Source organism: Varroa destructor, unplaced genomic scaffold, assembly GCF_002443255.2.
Source record: "Varroa destructor unplaced genomic scaffold, Vdes_3.0 BEIS01000001.1, whole genome shotgun sequence".
In the NCBI taxonomy this organism is placed as follows: Eukaryota; Metazoa; Arthropoda; class Arachnida; order Mesostigmata; family Varroidae; genus Varroa; species Varroa destructor.
In genome coordinates, this window is record NW_019211454.1 from 45,807,306 (window position 1) to 45,825,166 (window position 17,861).

The following is a 17,861-nucleotide window of genomic DNA, read 5'->3' on the forward strand; positions in this document are numbered from 1 at the left end:
GACTAAGGCTACGATAGCTGAATCGAAGGAGCTGCTTATCGCTTGCCCGAACTGGATCACTAACAGGTAATACTGTCAGCGAATAACCGAACAACTGGAATGGCAGGCACGTTGGCCTGTTGCTTAATTAGTTAGCAGTCTAGATGGCCTTCGATCGTCTCGTCTGTGCGTTGCTCAAAAGGCAGCGGACGCAATTGCCGGCACTTCGCAGACCCAAATAGAAGCTATGCACAGCGCTTGAAGACACACACTACTAACCAGCTAACCAGCTAAGCTGAACGGGCGCAGTGCTTTCGGGCGACGACGAGCGCCATGGGGTGTAGTAGTTACCCATTTACCAACAAAATAGGAAGGTATCTTCCAGACGCTGCTGATAGACTAATGTTCTATCGACTATCCGTGTAGTAACATAAGCTATGAATGCACGAATTAGAAAACCTTAACTTTTCTAGCGTGTCATTTGAAATATAGGATATCTGTATCGACTGGGTGGGCAATATCGGCTACGAGCTCCACTGCGCTCTTAGCCCGACTGATCTGTTATCACTTGAAGATAACTTGATGGACATTCAGACTGAAAAAAATTGAAGGCAAACTAGATATTACATTTTATATGCTTGACAATATGAATCAGCTAGTCTCTAGCTAGTCCACGGTACATTAAGACAACGCCGACATTTGCAATGAGAGTTTTATTCATATGGTGCTAATATATCTTGTGCAACGCTAACCCGGGTCGTGACCGAGTGTGGAGCGCTCGACGCGTATTCGCGCGATCTTGCTCAGCCACTTACCTGTCTGTAGCGTACTCCGATACTGTCCGCTATCATTAGCGGAAATATCAGAATCATTAGCACCTTTAGCAACAGCGGCAACAAGTAGCTATACGTTTGTCTGGCGCACAGACAAATATATCTGCCCATAGGAGGCTCTAGCGTTCGTCCACCACATCACTACATAGGGCCATCTGTAATACGTCTTACACCGGCAGGTCGTGAGGTTTCCCTCGGTAAGTGTCCACTCCTCAGTATCTGCTAGTCTACTTGATGCGGCCTAATCGTCTCCAGATCCGCTCATGTCACCCTATCGGCCAAATCTTTGGGGTTTATCATGGTAGTCAGCACCGTGCACAAGCAGTGACGAGAAGAGAGCGGTGTAAGCCAGCTGGCGCTAGGCACAGTTCAGATCGGAGGCTACACAGACGGCGCTTCTGAGGTACAACAGACGACGTGCGTATATATATACGCGCACCGCCTGTTGTACACAGCGCAGCACGTTTGCCACATAGATTCCGAGTACAAACAAAGATTTTGGCTTGTACTCTATAGAAATACATACGATGCAGCACGTGGTCCGCCTATAAAGCGTGAATGTACCGTGTAATTCTTCGAAATAGATTCAGTAATAAGTTAGATCATTGCCTGATCAGTTAGCGGATCGAAACCCGTTTATATCAACAGGCGTGAAGGGATATTCTCAATCCTACCCAATACAGTCGTGGGTAAAAACACGATTGACTAGTTTTTTTGCCATTAGTTACAGCCAAACTACCTCTTAATACTTTTGCCGGTTTGCGTTCGAAAATACGACGCAATGCTACCAGGATTCTTATTCGCTTGTCGGACAGGTACGTTTTACGGCATACATAAGTTAAAGTAACTACTGTATGATTTACCTCTCATTTATATATATATATATATATATATATATATATATATATAGTACATTTAGAAGTATTTAGTTGAAAAGTGGCAAAGGCTGTCATATTTATAAAATATTCAGCCGTTGATTGGCCGTACTTAGGGGTAGGTTGGGGCCACAACAGAGAGGAGCTTCTCACATTACAGAGCTAATGGACTTACCACTAATTCTAGGTGGATATTATCGAAAATAAAGGGCAATTAGATATCATATTTACCAACAACTCCTAATTGTATAGCCGAGGTAACGGCAGACTCCTTTTTATCACGCATGTTGTTACTACTCATGGGCCAGCTTCGCAAGTAGACAGCAAGCAAAACGCAATGATTTCATCGGTTCCTTCCGAGCACTACTTCCGAGTATCTGCCAGGACATCTATCGGCCTACTGTCGATGCTCCTTTTATTTAGGTGAACCCCAATCAATGCGATGTTTGACTCTCAGCTGATCCTGTCTAGCTGGCACGCTTAACAGGCAGGTGGCTGCTGCCAATAACGGCAGGACAAGGCGACTTATAGACTTAACAGAAAAACCGTCCTGCTGTCATTCGGGAAACTAGTATTTATCCAGGACAACTAAATCTTAACATTAATGTAAACCAACAAGCCAATATGAAATAGACGCTAGCTTGCGTTTATACTATAATTTGATGTAAATGCATTAACGTGATTGATGATGTTGTTACAGCTTGTACAGGTAACAAGTTAAAGCAAATTGCCCGTTTTGATACTTTGGAATTATTAGTTCATCACTTTCGTGAGCTCTTGCCATTGGCTATGAGTGTCGGGCACACTTAGAAAATCATTCAGGCCAAACATACACATATATTTATGAAATGTATATATATGCGACTGTCAGAATCGCTTCAATCGGACGTTATCTTACCCTTAAGAAGATCAGTTGAATTAATTTTATCCTGATTGGATTACGCGCCACTTCGAGGCATCCGTTCCTCCGTCATCCGGCCGATCAGATGTCCCTACACATAACGTACACAAGCGGCCATGGTTCACATACTAGATCTGATCGTGCAATGGAAGCCGCACACTTTATCAATATTCGAGCGCTTGACTATTGGTAACTATGCATGTTGTTTGTCATAGGGCTACGGAACAGTAGCGTCGTTGACCCTTCAAATGAATCTCTGGTGAATAAGACTTCAAAATGACGGATAGCGCATCAATCGGTGGGACTACTTTGTTGTGGAACACGTGACTGTGAGATACGGAATTCTGTTGCGGTAATATTCCATATGGTGACATCTTCTCGATCCCAAGTCCTGCCCGGTCAGACGTCGGATTTGTGACAGCACTGTTGAATGGGTTAGATAAGGCCGGAACGCGGCGCGGGGTCAGGACCGGTTACTTAACCGATGGAAAACGTACATCCAGTCCTTTATAAATTAACCCGCAGGTCGTTTATTGAATATTTTACGCATGTTAGCTTCTGTATGTGTAGTAGCAGGAAAAGGTGAAAGACGAAATCGTCTGGCACACTTTATTAGTATAAACTTCCAGACACAAAAAAAGAGCTTATATTCCAAATGGCCTAACCCCTGGTGCTACCTAAAGATATATTAAAATTTCAATGATTCTTCCAGCCCCTACTTCGAAGAAATTTAGCACATTGTCGATGATCAGTTCTGTTTTATGCCATTTTGTATTTAAATAGCTCAGATCGATAGACGGATCCCGTTTAATCTGGACACGGTTGTATGTCAGCAAATTGCTACTGTTTCTACAGCACGCCGTCTCCTTAACCAAATCCTCGTATATCTTTGCAGCGTTGTGCCATAATGGTCCCTAGTCGCAGGGTAAAGGACAAAGCTTAACCGAGTAAGTTAGGAGTTATTAAGAACTTGCACGCTAGCGATGTACGAAGAACCTGCTTCCAGCTGCTAGTTCCAGCTTACTACTTTTCGCCCTTCAGACATACGCGTCAATCAATATTTCAGGAATTCAACGGTCGCCTATAAAGGACTTACTTTTTTCGTAGTGTGTACATATACGGTGGCTGGGCGTGTTATTCGTTTACTTAAACCAACTAGCAGTATATTCGACACAGCATCAAACGTGATTCCCGAATTGTTTTGCCAAGCCTGCGCGCTTTTGTTTTTCTTGGAAATCACAAAGCGCTGATTTCCTCAGAAAAGCGTCAACCCCTGCAAGAAACTGCATGACCATACCATGACCATAATCATTAATGCAGGCGGATAGAATACACACTTCGGACCGTCAAAAGCCATCAGGGTGTTCGAGTTTAACTGGATCGTCGAGACAAATTCTCACGATTATTGATTCAGCGTTTGACTCGGTGCCAGTCGGGTTCCTCAGGCCTTTGTTTTTGTTTCTGTTTGGCAATGTCGCCTCGGATCGCTGGCGGGGAAGGTGGCAGTTTTTGTGTATTGCCCATAGCACGCGTACCGCTTCCGCGGACGCATGCATCTCTGCGATAGTAGCCAGAGGTAACAGCGCGCTGAACAGCTTTCACAAGAATCACCGTCTCTAAATAGCGACGGTTGAATATCTCATCAGGAAAGCAGTCATTATAATGGTTATGTATCGACATATTGGCTTTGAGGTTGTTTCAAGTATGAACGCGCTTGTGGCATCGCGCAATGACCTGGCCGACAACAGTGCCCTATGCGAAAACGTTTGCCACAATTCAATGTAGAGTATTAATAATTTTACAGGGTGTATCAGCTTAATCAAAGACCTAGATGTTGAAGCTCACTGCTACATCTGCATTGGAAAACTATGTTAGTTTGCTCAACCGCCCGGGTTTGCTATAGCTTTGCGAAACGGGCAATATATTTGTGTACAGATGTACATAATATAATATGCTAATGGATAAGGGATTGCTAACGAAAATATCCTTACCATTTATATCGAAAAAAATCTAATTGACTAAGAGACATAATACAAGCAAACTCTGACTGTCGTAACCTAATAAGGTTACCGGTGGGCACTTCTCATTTATCTGAATTGTTTTTAACAACTGAATAGTTCGTAAGTATTATATGACATAATGTATGATATTGAAAATATTGTAGGCTACAATGGTCGCATTGGCAGCTTCGAAGCATCATGGTGTCAACCATGCAGTCATAAACCATTAACGTTTCCCATTGCCCGTTGATGGCACAGCTGTTTGCGTTGGGCAGGGGCAACGAGATAATGCATCCGCATTAATATGGAGATTGCCGTGCACCCAGCATCTGTGTAAACACGTACATGGAAAGGTATCTATATGGTAATAATGCCCTTTACTACACCTACTTACAGGCAGCCATGACCCTATGGGTCGTTCGAATCGCTTACTGTTGCCGATCTTTTCCGCCCTTTAGTCACTCGTTGTCAACCGAGCACCGAACGAACGCATAATATGATACGAAAATGGTTGGATGATTATTATATATATATTAATCTATTTCATTGCCGCAAGTTCCTACTGGCTTGCTAGCCGCGCTGCCTGATCCTTTTCGCTCCGCCTGACGCGCCATCTAATGCCTCCAGGATAACGGTTTTTTGTCGCAACAACTTATATTGTATAATAGTTGGTCCAAGCATAACGAACCCGGCGTGGTTGTATTGTCGCATGTCAGTTTCGTAATAGTTTTATAATCTGTGCATCAGTAGATTTTCGTTTAATTTTAGTGGTCGAATGATGTTAACTTTTCTAAGAATATGTCGCAGTAACCGCTTTAGTAGATAAGGATGTCCAAATAAGGCCGATTTTAAAACTAGTGAGCTTCTGTCCAGGGTAGCAGGAGTTCTTGGAACACGGGGGGCCTGTTTTTCTTTTCACTCAACGAACTCATCGCTAACGCTCAATTGAAAGTTTTGAGTAAAGCACAAGTCGAGCGATACCTTGTGTACATCGTTATACCACTTTCGTTGATGTAACTCCTGATCAGACTGCCATATCATTTGTGTTTATTTTTTGCATCGTATAATCCTATCGTATCAAGTATCGTATATAGCTGTCAATCACCAGTCATATATAGTTACTCCTAAAATGGATCTACGTTGTATTTTTACGCGAAATTTTACGCTATTCCCCCTATTGTTCCCCCTAAGATATAGACCAAAATTAGAAAAGTGCTCTCATAAGCATAATTCTGTCTACGAATGATAATTTAACAATAATGGATAATAGTAGGTAATTTACAAACGTTTCTCAGTTGATAGATATCTTTCAGATCAATCCCGATGGTTCAAGCAGATGTTCAAGCCATCGGACACAAATGTTGTGTAGAGGTTAGGTAAACATTTGAACCTTTTGATTGAAACCGTAACCTAAACAATTGTACACAGAACGTATTACTTTATACGATAGCACTAGTAGATCAAGGGCCCATATTCAAATAACAGATGATTATGACAACAAAGCAAGACAGAGGTGGATTAACAAAAGAAACCTTTTTCAAGCAAAATTTTTTCTTTTCATGTTCCGTTTTTGTAACTTTAATACTATATGGTAAAATAAAAAACGCACCTTCAGAAGCAGATGATTTAATACAATAAATATAGTATTGATAAATAATCAAATTATATTCGGTTGATCAGCGACAATGGAACTTTACATAGAAATAGTGACCGCAGGACAACTGCGAGTTTTACTTAAGAGGCGGTTACCTACCGACCCCCTATGTACCTGTGCATTCTAATCTATTATTGACGTATGAAGCTCGCAGCGGCTGCCAATACCTCTCTAGAAACACTGTGACTCCATCCTCTTTCCATTGTAGCGGCCTCACTGAGACCACGTAGATACGTTCTTAGCCTTCTATTTACGGTTTAGGATACGCTTACTAAAAACTAGGCGACTGACTACAAGCCTGAGACTCTCGGCTTTTCTTCTCGTAAAGCCTGCAGCAATAAAGTTTCCTATTGAGAGGTGTTTTTGTTTGCCGGAATTACCTCTCGTCGCGAACAGAGCTTGGAAGCACGTAGCATTTTGTCTAGCTTATCACCCCCTTTAGCCTAAGTCACTGTTCTCCACTTTCTAACTATATAACTCACTTTGCTGTCCTTTTCGTCTCTGTCTCAACACAACAGATGTCCTGGTTTAGTTCGATTGTTGCTAACTTTAATTTATTGTAGTGCCGCTTCAAGGTTATTGTCCGATATACGCAATATGTACTGTTTCAACGTGATCACGCTACCTTTCGCTGCATCACTGGAACGAAGTCGCAATATACCGGACGAAATGTTTTAGCTTTGAGGTTTATGACCAGCATGTCGTCTGTAAAGGACGCGTTACACTTGGCCGTACGCAGTTCACTTTTGTGAACCCCATTACACCTTCTGCAGACATTTTAGCTGCGTCTGCACACAATCGCCTTTACCGTTGCCACCAGGCTGATTGATACGCTCTCTGCTTTAACCCGAAACAGGAAATTTACTGCGTTGCTATACTATTAATTTACTATATTCGAGTATATGGACACCGCTATCCTTCATGATCTTAATACGAAGGGACCGTTGAATTTTATGAGCCATATCAAGCCTCGATTTCTAAATTTAAATCTAGATCTCTAGACAGCATATACCGACGATTCGACTATCTCACAAAAAAAATAACCAGTACTCTCTGCCTAAATAGGCTTATACTTAACGGTATCTAGTACAAGAAAAGAATGTTAGCTGTAGGAAATAACCTAAATCGTAGATAATAGTTAGCTTGAAGAATGAAAACGACATTATATCGTGCGAAGATTTGTTTTGCCTTTATCTTTCAACCCTGGAAATTGCCGATCCAGGATGGTCGGCTAGAGTTTGCTCATATCAATGGATCAGTTGAGGTCCGCCGTTCTCTTCGGACCTGGCACTTAGCATAACGACCAAACCTCTCTTTTATCATCTCGATTAGCTATCAATGGTTTTATCAAACTGTATATTATTGAGGTCTAGCGGAGCGTTTTGGATAGCCTGTTCCTGTCTGGACCGTAGTTTGTCGGTTTTGTGAGAGACTCCTTCTTCGATTCCATGGAAGCATTTCGCGTATAAAACGTAGATGGACGTAGTACGCCTGATATGGACAACGTTAAACAACCTAATGATAGTATATTAGAAATGAATTACTTCATACGGTGGTAGATGTTGTTATGTCCGATCCAAAATATGAAAGCATGAAGCCCACTTGAATTCTATCAGAATTCAGCAAAAGTTCCAGCAATTGTAAATAAAGACACGTCCTTTTTTGTTAAAATTAAACAAAACACGTATGACATTATCGGCATAAGGGACAAATAGTTTTTCCCCAATGCTGATTGCTTTCGATGTTTATTTTCAATATAGAGGCTATTGGCTTAACAATTCACCCAGAGTGAGCAAAAATAAGTTTTTTTTTTACCTATCCGTTTGCTTCTTTCATGGGATATTGGTCCTGTGTTTCACAAAGTCTAACAAAAGTTCACACCTTCATCATTCGATAAAGCTTTGTCACGATTTTTGAGTACGGGTATAAAGTGAATCGATGGGCATTTTTGGTAGATGCACACGCTTGTTTAAAGGTGACGCGTTCTATAAAGCAGTCAGTTGCCCTGTGACGTACCAAAGAACATGCTGAGTTGATTTTTTATGCAGCCACAGTGAAAAAATGTGCTACAATTTAAGATAGAAAATCGTGGCTTATGTAAGTTGTAATAAGTTCCACGTAATTTGTTTGCCGATGCGTTTTCTCCAGCAGCTGGTAGTGTACCAGTGATTTCAAACCGTGCGACAGTGCTGAAACTTACCCACGTCCTAAGCTCTGTCTGCGACGTGTCACCGTGTCTTAGTCTGTGATTTTCTCGTTTTCAGAAGGCAATACGCTAGTTACTTTCTATTACGGTTGTTGCCACAACCGGTTCTTCAAATGCCTTTGAAAGACATACAAGCCCATAGGTCTTTGCACTGTGCAAGTGAACATACATCGCAGCCCGCATCGTAGAGTTGCTTAATATACGCCGTACTCACGTTCGACCTTGCGGCGACAGCAGGCGGAAATATGTACCACATCTTCTCTGCAGCGGCGTTATTAAATATACTAGGCAAATAGTCCGACGGTAGCGACCCCATAAACGCCAAATCTTCTTTCCGTTTCTTTTCCTAATGCCGCTGTTACTGCCACTTCCCCGTATCTCAGAAGTTGGAGGCGAGCGCTAATGCCCCTCGCTTTCGCGGCTTTAACGTACCCCTACCGAACAGCCTAAATCGGGACGCGCGGCAAACCATATGAATACTATATGAATGAAGAAAGACACATTGTGGAAGCTGGAAAGATGCCTGCCTGTCTAAATTACATAGCCGGTAAAGAAACTGCAGAAAGAGACAGACACCGATTTGGCCCTCGGTTGCACTGTGGTGGAGACGATGGGGGCGCATCTCAACAAAACCTTACCGCTGCCTGGATCTCACCAAGCCAATACAATTAAGTCGTACGCCAGCTGATAACCTAACCTAGTACGTTCAGTCTCAACGTTTTGTACACATCCATATTCAATACATTGCAGGTCTTTCAAATAAAATAGGCGTGGATAAGACCAGATATGATGCGTGTGGTCACGGGTAATCTTGGCTAAGACACGTTATAGTGGCCAGTGTTTTCTTCTGGGTCAATCTGGAACCCAAATGTATGCATAATGAATTTCGCATTTCGTGTAATTACCCTAAATTTGGACCTAGATTGCGAATATAGGATGCTGTGTAGGACGTCGTACATCATAGAAATCTTTCACGTAATGCATACGATAGGTGAAGAATATAATAAACAGGCCTGGCTGAGGTTTTGTTATATCGTTAAAAGATGAAATGAGTATGATATTGATTGCTTAATAGAACATAAATAGGAGCAAGTCTGGCAATACGAGACTTAAATTTATCACCTTCGAAGTTAAATTACTCAAAGGTTTGCAATTTCGAAATAAACTATAGACTAAAGCTATAGAGAAACGAGATATGGAAATGCATAAGGCACTTTGGATCGACTTCTGTTTTTTAAAGATTTCAGTGATTGTTCGAGTATTTAACATATAAATGATATAAAGCTTCACTGCAGGACATCTGGTATTGCTTCCATAGTAGCAGAGCGGGAACGTATTTGCACGCAAATTTCAGGAACACATTGTGGTCTGGGTTCGAGCCCGGACGTAGACACACTTCGTTTCGTACTGGGGACCACTCATGTGATGCTGTGGGTAACGGCCATTCTGGACGTTAGGCTCAAAACATAGAGAGAGCATCAGATACCACGTCTAATTAGTAATGTTAAAAAAATCAATGTGCCACGATGATGAATCCAAATCTAGCAATCTTTTGCCTAACAGAGCAGGGTTGCAAAACGTGATCCTAGTCCAAATACTCTGCAACCGGTCGAGTAGGAGTTAATTTTCTAAATTGTATGTGCAGAGTCCCTAAAAATCCAATCGTAAAAGCACCAGCCTTGCCAAAAACTATTGTCAGACAGAAAAGACTATACTGGAGGGGTTAGCAACTCTAATGGCGAAAGACTCGATCACAAAGTTAATCACAATCTGTGATCTCAGCTGCAATCCTGCTACCAAATAGCTTCTACCTAAGACTATTAACACAATCAAAGCGAAAGAAATCACCACAGATCTGCTAACTATGGAAAACCCACCAGGTATTTGAAGAACGGATGGTACAATATTTAGCTTCATAGCAGACGAGTACGGCCTCATTAGAAAATGTTATGATCTTCATTCTTCTTCTTCTGACATCCTACTTACGGATTGCCGAATGGCTCATCCAAGCCCAGTAAATACTAGCGATTACAATTTAGCAGAAAATCTCGACTAGAGGAAATTTCTTGCAAGTGTAAACTTGTAACAAAGGACTTCCTTGTTATAACGGATTATGCTGTGGCAATTATGAAAGAATGTATTGAATATATAGAATCCCAAAAGGGCAATTAGTTTTTTTAACAGAAATGCAAGCATATGAAATACTTATATTTTAAGCAATTTGGACCGGGTCCCAGATACTAGTACGCCTCTACAACGTGAGCAATACACGTTAGATGACGCTAGTAGGAGCTTTAGGGTACGTTTACAGTTTTTGGAGTTCAAGGAGTTTGAACCGCTATTTACGTTATCGCCCTTTGTATATTCGATAGCTAGAAACGCCTATAGAACAGATTCTGGCCAAAGTCGCATAGAAAAAAGCACATAAAGCTGCGATGTCAGCCAGTGGGTCCATTACAGAAGCTTTGCTTTCTTCCGTAAAACTTACCAGGCTAGAAGAGCATTCGCCTTCTATTGGCTCCAAAGTTTCAAAGGGAGAGCTGCAACCCAGCCCGTTTGCTGTATCTACCTAGAAAGTGAACCTACTGAATCAAGGGAATCCATTTTCCGCGATTGGGAAATTATTTGTTAACACTTTATTTCAGAAGTGCCAAAAATGCCCACGAACGCGATCTGGCCGACCAGCTCTGTTCTAGGACCGACGTTCTTACACTATTCACAGACATATTATATAGATATGTATATATATATATATATATATATATATATATATATATATATATATATATATGGGCAAACATCTACGAAGATGTTTCGCTCTTTGTCTATATTGGACTGCTGGCACGATAGTTGTATTGAATTGTGTATCGGTTAACGCCGCTGAGTTCCGCCCGCCTTCATGACGCTTCGACGTTCAACGTACCGCACACGTTAAATGAAAATTAAAGAAAGGCAAACGTATATAACACAAATTGACAAAAGCTTTCATTTACCCTCCTGGTGCTACCGTACCGTTCCAAGGAAGCCACTGCTTTAGAACTTTTTGAATTCGCCGTGAAGGTCATTTTGAAAAAGATAACAGCCAAAAGGGATCATTAATATTCTTTCATTTCTATATGCAGTAGAGTATTTGATGTTGCACAAGAAACTAAACGGTGAGGTACAATAGATTGCATTGGAATAGAAGGCAGCGCCTTCATAACGGAAGCGTTTCTGCCTTGCGATCGTCTGCTGTTCAGTGTTTAACCTTATGATGGAGAAAAAAACAGACACGATCAAGAAGAGATGTTTTCTACATAACACAAAGTAACTAAAAAATCAACGATCTGAACTTTCTAATTGTTGGAGATGATCCGGAGAACTTGACCCAGCCACATAATAAGATGCTACATGCTATGGAATGAACTCGAGAGACGTTAGCAATATTCAAACAGTACAGAGTAACACATAAACTACTGCTGAGTATTCCATCACTGGCAATTTACGCAACTCTGCAAGTGAATTTGCTATTTCCCAGTATATATACGCGGAAAAAGCCGCAGTTAAAGCCACATGATGTTGGTTTTAATACCACTGTTTTTACTACCCGTTTAGAAGGATACATAATTGACATAATGAAAAATAAACAATTCCAAAATGATTTAATATCAATGATGTCGAACGAGTACGTCTTAGATAAGCATCTATAGTTGATTTGGAGTCTTTTTAAGGCACAGCTAGCCGTCAATTAATCATTATTGCTCTCTGACCATTTAATGTTTATATGCCAGCATGTGTGTCGACAAGTTAGAGAACAGTAATTCATATCAGCCGACGCTCACATGGACCGAATGATAAAAGTCAACACTGTATGTCAATGAAAGTTGTGTGAAAAAAAACATTACCTCGTATCGTACACGTGAATACTTATACTTTTATTATTGAAATTCCGATAGTACATGTAGATCTGGCTAGAATGTGCAAGACGAGGGCGCTATGAACTAAAGTTTACTCAATGCAGCCGTAGAAAACAGCGGTGAGCACGAATGAAAAAATCCCACCAAACCAAGAAGTTCTGTATCTTCGGGCTGCAGAGGCGTACCAGGATTCTTTACTTCTCTACCTCCTTTTAATTCAAGAAAGTCACACCATTTTCCCGTACAGCTCATAGGGTGGGTTTATATAGACCGGAAGCGGAGCTGCATGGTCCACCAATGATTCTATGTGACAAAGTCACTTGGTCAACCAAGGTGGAAAAAAATGTTTATTTGTGAAAAAACCAATGCTCTTGCACAACAAAAGATGATGCTTTATTATAGCGAATTAGCTGAGAAAAAGATCAAATTTTGCCAAAAATTGATATTCATGACATTTTTTTTGAGCAATAGAAAGTAATATTTTAAATAAAATCGAACATTGTTCTCCAAAGCAACCCAACCGTGTTGAAACGTGTGCAATTACTGTGACTATGCATGGTTGATCATGATTCATGGCCGTAGTTGTCCAAAACGTGATGTTTTGCAGACAATACTGTTTAATTCATGGAACTCCTTACATGCGCTGTGAAAACACCGTCATCATAATTCCCTTAAAAACGATTCTAGACATGCGGCATAACAATCGGATCTTCTATATATACGACCGTGTACAGACAAATAACCTTCTTTAGTTGCCCCGTCAAATTAACTATCGGTGTAATCGGAATGAATACAGGATTTCTGAAAAAAATGCTATTCGAACCAGGATAAGGGGGAAAAGAGGCTACAACGCGCCATAGGATTAAAGTTAATCATGCAAAATAAGAGCAAAACTATGGCCACGTTTACAGATCAATATACTACGAGAAAGGCCATGTTCTTATCTGTTATTCTCTATAACGACGTTGTTAGTATTACTGCAAGAATAAGACTTACCAAAAGGGAACGATGTCATCACCAGCCCTGAAGACAGACAAAAACACGGTTAGCTTTACTTGAACATTCGAGAAGAAGTTTTGTCGAATATGTCTCGCCACATATATTACCGAAGACCTACATGTAGATTTCTCGTAGTAACCTAAAAACGCCGCTGAGATACCTTGACGCGGCCTATGAACAGCTTTATGAATTTCTCACAGCAGACTTCAAAGCTACATCAAATATTACCAATTGCCTTTGATGCAAGTCCTCTTTTACCATACTAATATATACCTCGTAACGAAGTCGCGCATTTTGCGTATGGCCAAATATAGTTTTTCCATTATCTATCTCAAGCCGACACCTTTTGTCATCAACCTGATACGCCTACGCTTTAGTCAGTCCAGCCACTGTTGTTACCCGACTTCAAGCTGGTCAAAATCGGGGGCGTTTCTACCTTTAACGATGCGGTGCTGTTCTGTTTGCACGTATCGCCATTGAGGCGGAATACTAGAACATTAAACTAAAGTGTTAAGTGCGGTGCGTGAGACACTCCCAAGGGACTATCACATCCTTGTGGTCTGACCTGTCTAACCCAAGTCTACACTGGATAACTACTTCAAGCGACCGAATAAACTGAAACGACGTCACAGCATTTTCAGGTGCGTGCCTACTTAGCGGGATCGCACCATGAATATGATTCCCGCGTAACAGCCGTAACTAAACGTAAATACAGCCACATGAAGCAATTTTATGACGGAAGACAGAACGCAACGAAGCTAAATTGGGGCGAACAGAATGGCGTTGTGTAGGAACTCTGGTTTTCTCTGCCAGACACTGAGAAATAACGAACAACAATTACAAGAGGACACGCTGCCCACAACTTTGTGGAGTTCTGCAGATGGATGCGTGGCGTAGGACAGGGATTGTAGTTGGACTCTGCTCGTTTGCGGTGGTTCACTGAGCCGCTTCGCTTGAAGCACTACCCATTCACTAGGCGAAATCGCTGCCAACGGTCGAATCGTACAAGCCATCGTCATCACATGGCTGGCCAGTATCCTCTGACATGGAATACAATAACACTATACTGACTGCTGTAACTAACTCCGGCAATATCATGAACCAGGACCAGACCTAAGCCTTAGTAGGACTATACGACTCTCAACAGGTAATTTCACTGTCCGCGGAAACAGCTCTAGCTAGGCGCAGTGATTCTGCGCAATCAGAGGCAACCAGCCACCGAATCGAGGGAACCAATAAAGCGTAAACGACTGCCGACTATATCTGTACATTAACAAAAAAAAAAAAAAAAAAAAAAAAAAAAAGGGACCAGTCATCACGCAACAGTACCTACTTTCTCCTGGATCAAAATCGCAGATGCATCATATAGTATTCGACAGCAGAAATAGCACTGGATGGACGGAATCATGGCTAAAATGAGTCGCGTTTCGTCATATTTATGAGCGATTATACTAGTCATTGACGTGTAACGAACCGTCGGCGGCTCATTCTCAGATGCGGTATGACAATAAAGCTAATAGTCAATCGGTCGGCGACTGCCATTCGTCGCTATCAAACAACCGGAAGACAGGTATCTACAAAATAACAGCATCGTAATAAATACGTATTGGACCTTAGTTAAAGCTCTTCAACATAAGTTTTGCATATATATATATATATATCTCACGTTCATATATGTAATGAGTGCTTCAGTGACGCATTCGGGCCGCTCCACTCGTTTTCTAATATAACTTATCGGCTATCGACTGTTGGCTCGAACATATTATTCATACTAGTACTTCTAGAAAATTTCATAATATACACTTAGGGAACTTCCTGATCGCTTTAACTTATTATATAATATGTACTGAATAAAAGATATCGTTGACGTCAAGAATGAGATAGGAAACTGTAATCTGTTCCTCAACAATACATCTGTCCTAAAACGATAGACAATGATATATATATGACGGGACTTAAATATCTCCATGAGACTGAAATGGCAATAGATCAACGGTGCAACAATGTCACTATCGTTGTCGTTATCACTTTAGTGTTAGGCGTTAGGAGCCAATAGCAGCGATAATAAGGTACATTTTATCTAGTGTTTACATGAATGCTTGCTTTCGGCAAAAAGTAAGTTCTCAGATTAACAAGTTACCTCTTTACGCCTTTACTGTTCCTGTCCACTGACCGTATAGAGAAAAAACATGCTATAATTTTAAATCATTTTGCGGATCTGTGCGATGCTCTATCAGATATCCGGTTGATATCAGAAAAGTTGTCTTCAAAGATGATAAGATTGACAGTACACTCCTATATTTTCCAATCTTATTTTCCAAACCTGCACTTTCGGATGATTTACAAAGTCTGCTCATAAAGGGACGACATCACAACCCTGCTTAGAATCTATCAATGTAAAACCTGGCCGTCAAGCAACTCCGCTGATAGTTCTATAAATAAGGTAAACAATTACCTTTTAAAGTAACGCATGGGAAACACAAACTGATATAATCCAATAGGCAAAAGTAAGAGACTTAACCGATTTTCGGCATCGACGGATAACTATCTACACGTGTCCTGGATAGGCCAATAGCTCAGTGCGATACGAAACGTAGTAATAGTTGTAGTAACGAAGATTCGCTTCGCTCTTGTCCAAGGAAAGTACCATCGTTCGTCATCTTCGTGAGGAACATTATATTCTAATATATATCCATAATTTAATGCGAACTCTCGGGAACACTCGCGTAGCTTCTCTGACTTTTAAGAGGCTGAGAACGCTCTATATTCTTGTATTCGTAGCTAAAAGTTAAAAAGGTAAAAAACTGGTTTTACGATTAGGAGTCTGCGAGGATTTAATGCAAGACCACGGCACGATTCTGCCGCTCGTGATCGCACGTGCAAGATCAGACGAAAAGGATCAAATCAAAGTTATACGAAGATTCAGTTCATACAATAGTTCGACGTCTTCTTCGTACTACGTGAGTTGTTTCTTTAACACTGTTTCAAATTTTCGTACTTCGTCTTTTCTGCCACACACAAGACGTACCACCACAAGACGCCTACCTTACGGTAGATACGTAACGTATCACCACCGATACGTTATGCCATTAGCGGGCCGCTCTCAGTCGCAGTGGTCACATTACTGAAGGCAGCAGTAAATTTTAATAATAAAATAAGCGCTCTTTCAGTTATATACTATACTACAGTTTTTACAAAGTAGCGTATAAGAATTTAGTGCACACAAATGCGTGGTAATATTCATCGTCAACTTCTGCGATGTCACAGCGAGAAGGCACGAGTAACCGTCCAGGGTGTATTGTACAATACAGACGCGTGCTTCTATGAAAACAAAGGGTGATCGCACATCGAATAACAGGTCATAAGTGCGCGTTAACTGTTGATCACAATAGAAACGATTGGAAGATCGAAGAATAGTTTGAAGTAAAGAGCCTCTCACGCTAGGCCGGGCCTACTATTCGTCCTCTCTCAATAGGCGCTTCACTGAAGCCACGCCGCTGGTGATGCGCATGCATTATTGACAGCTTGAACAGTAGCAACTGACATAAGAATAGACGTACGTATATACAGAGAAAACGCTCATCTTCAAGTGCCAGACGGCATAAGCTATAATGGCTTCATAGCTCTGCTGCTGCTAGAAAGATAGGCGTACGCGGTATCCGAACATTCCTTGAAAGGAGTCTTAGTGCTGTCTGATGCTAACAAAGGTACCATCAACGACGACAACACGGACATTGATAAGTCAACTTTAGTTGGCACCTGTCGACCTTTACCGAATCGGTGTGTCCTTAACTGAATTCGAAACGGTCGTCGACGTCGAGGAGATCACACCCGTACCAACGTAGGCGCCTCATCGATGTGTATCGTCAACATCACAACGATAAACGCGCACAAAACACATGTCACAAGGCAATCGTTATCCGTTGTGTGTCATCGCTGCGGTGCGAATGTTTGCCCTTGAAAATATGAAGGTTACTGTAAGGCCATTGTTAAACAGTGCCTTTACTACGTAAAAGCTCTTATTGGTCATTGTATTCACAGTGGATGATGACATCAGTTGCCATGCTTAGTAGGGCAATGGGATAGATTCGTGAGCTCGTGATTGTCGCATTAGTCTTCTTATTAATCCTGTACTGAGCTATGAAATGCAATTCGGTATTTCGATTGAAGTGACGTGCGTGACATCGAATGAACCTGTGCGATGAAGTCAGACTGGTAAAAAAGGGATCCAGGCTTTGACAGCTGTTCACCTTCAGTTGTCTTTATAGCTGGCTATTCAGAACGATGCTTTTTAACGCTATTGGCACGTATTTATAAGTACATATGCAGCTAGTATAAAGATGCAGGTTTCTAATGATGACCTCTTATTGAAAGTTGTTTGCCAAATTGTTATTTGATGTAGACTCTACCCAAGGCACAGCTAAGGCAGAGCTGGTCTCTGTCTGTGGACTTTGGTGCCGCCGATTATACAGTTCATGTTTTGCTTCACATTCAATTTTATCAGGGAATAATTGATCC

The 17,861-nt window shown here is 41.3% G+C and overlaps 1 protein-coding gene across 5 annotated transcripts in view; it reads right to left on the reverse strand.

Annotated features, from left to right (window-relative positions):
* The window catches only part of LOC111243789 (adenylate cyclase 1-like), a 99,212-nt gene that overhangs the window by 47,723 nt on the left and 33,628 nt on the right, over window positions 1-17,861 (reverse strand). For 4 of the 5 annotated variants that reach the window (XM_086976540.1, XM_022789916.2, XM_022789907.2 and 1 more), the window contains one exon: window positions 13,341-13,367. The exons of the other annotated variant lie outside the window; for it this stretch is intronic. The gene's annotated coding sequence lies outside the window, so the exon portion shown is untranslated. The remainder of the gene's footprint in view (window positions 1-13,340; window positions 13,368-17,861) is intronic. 5 annotated transcript variants of the gene reach the window in all.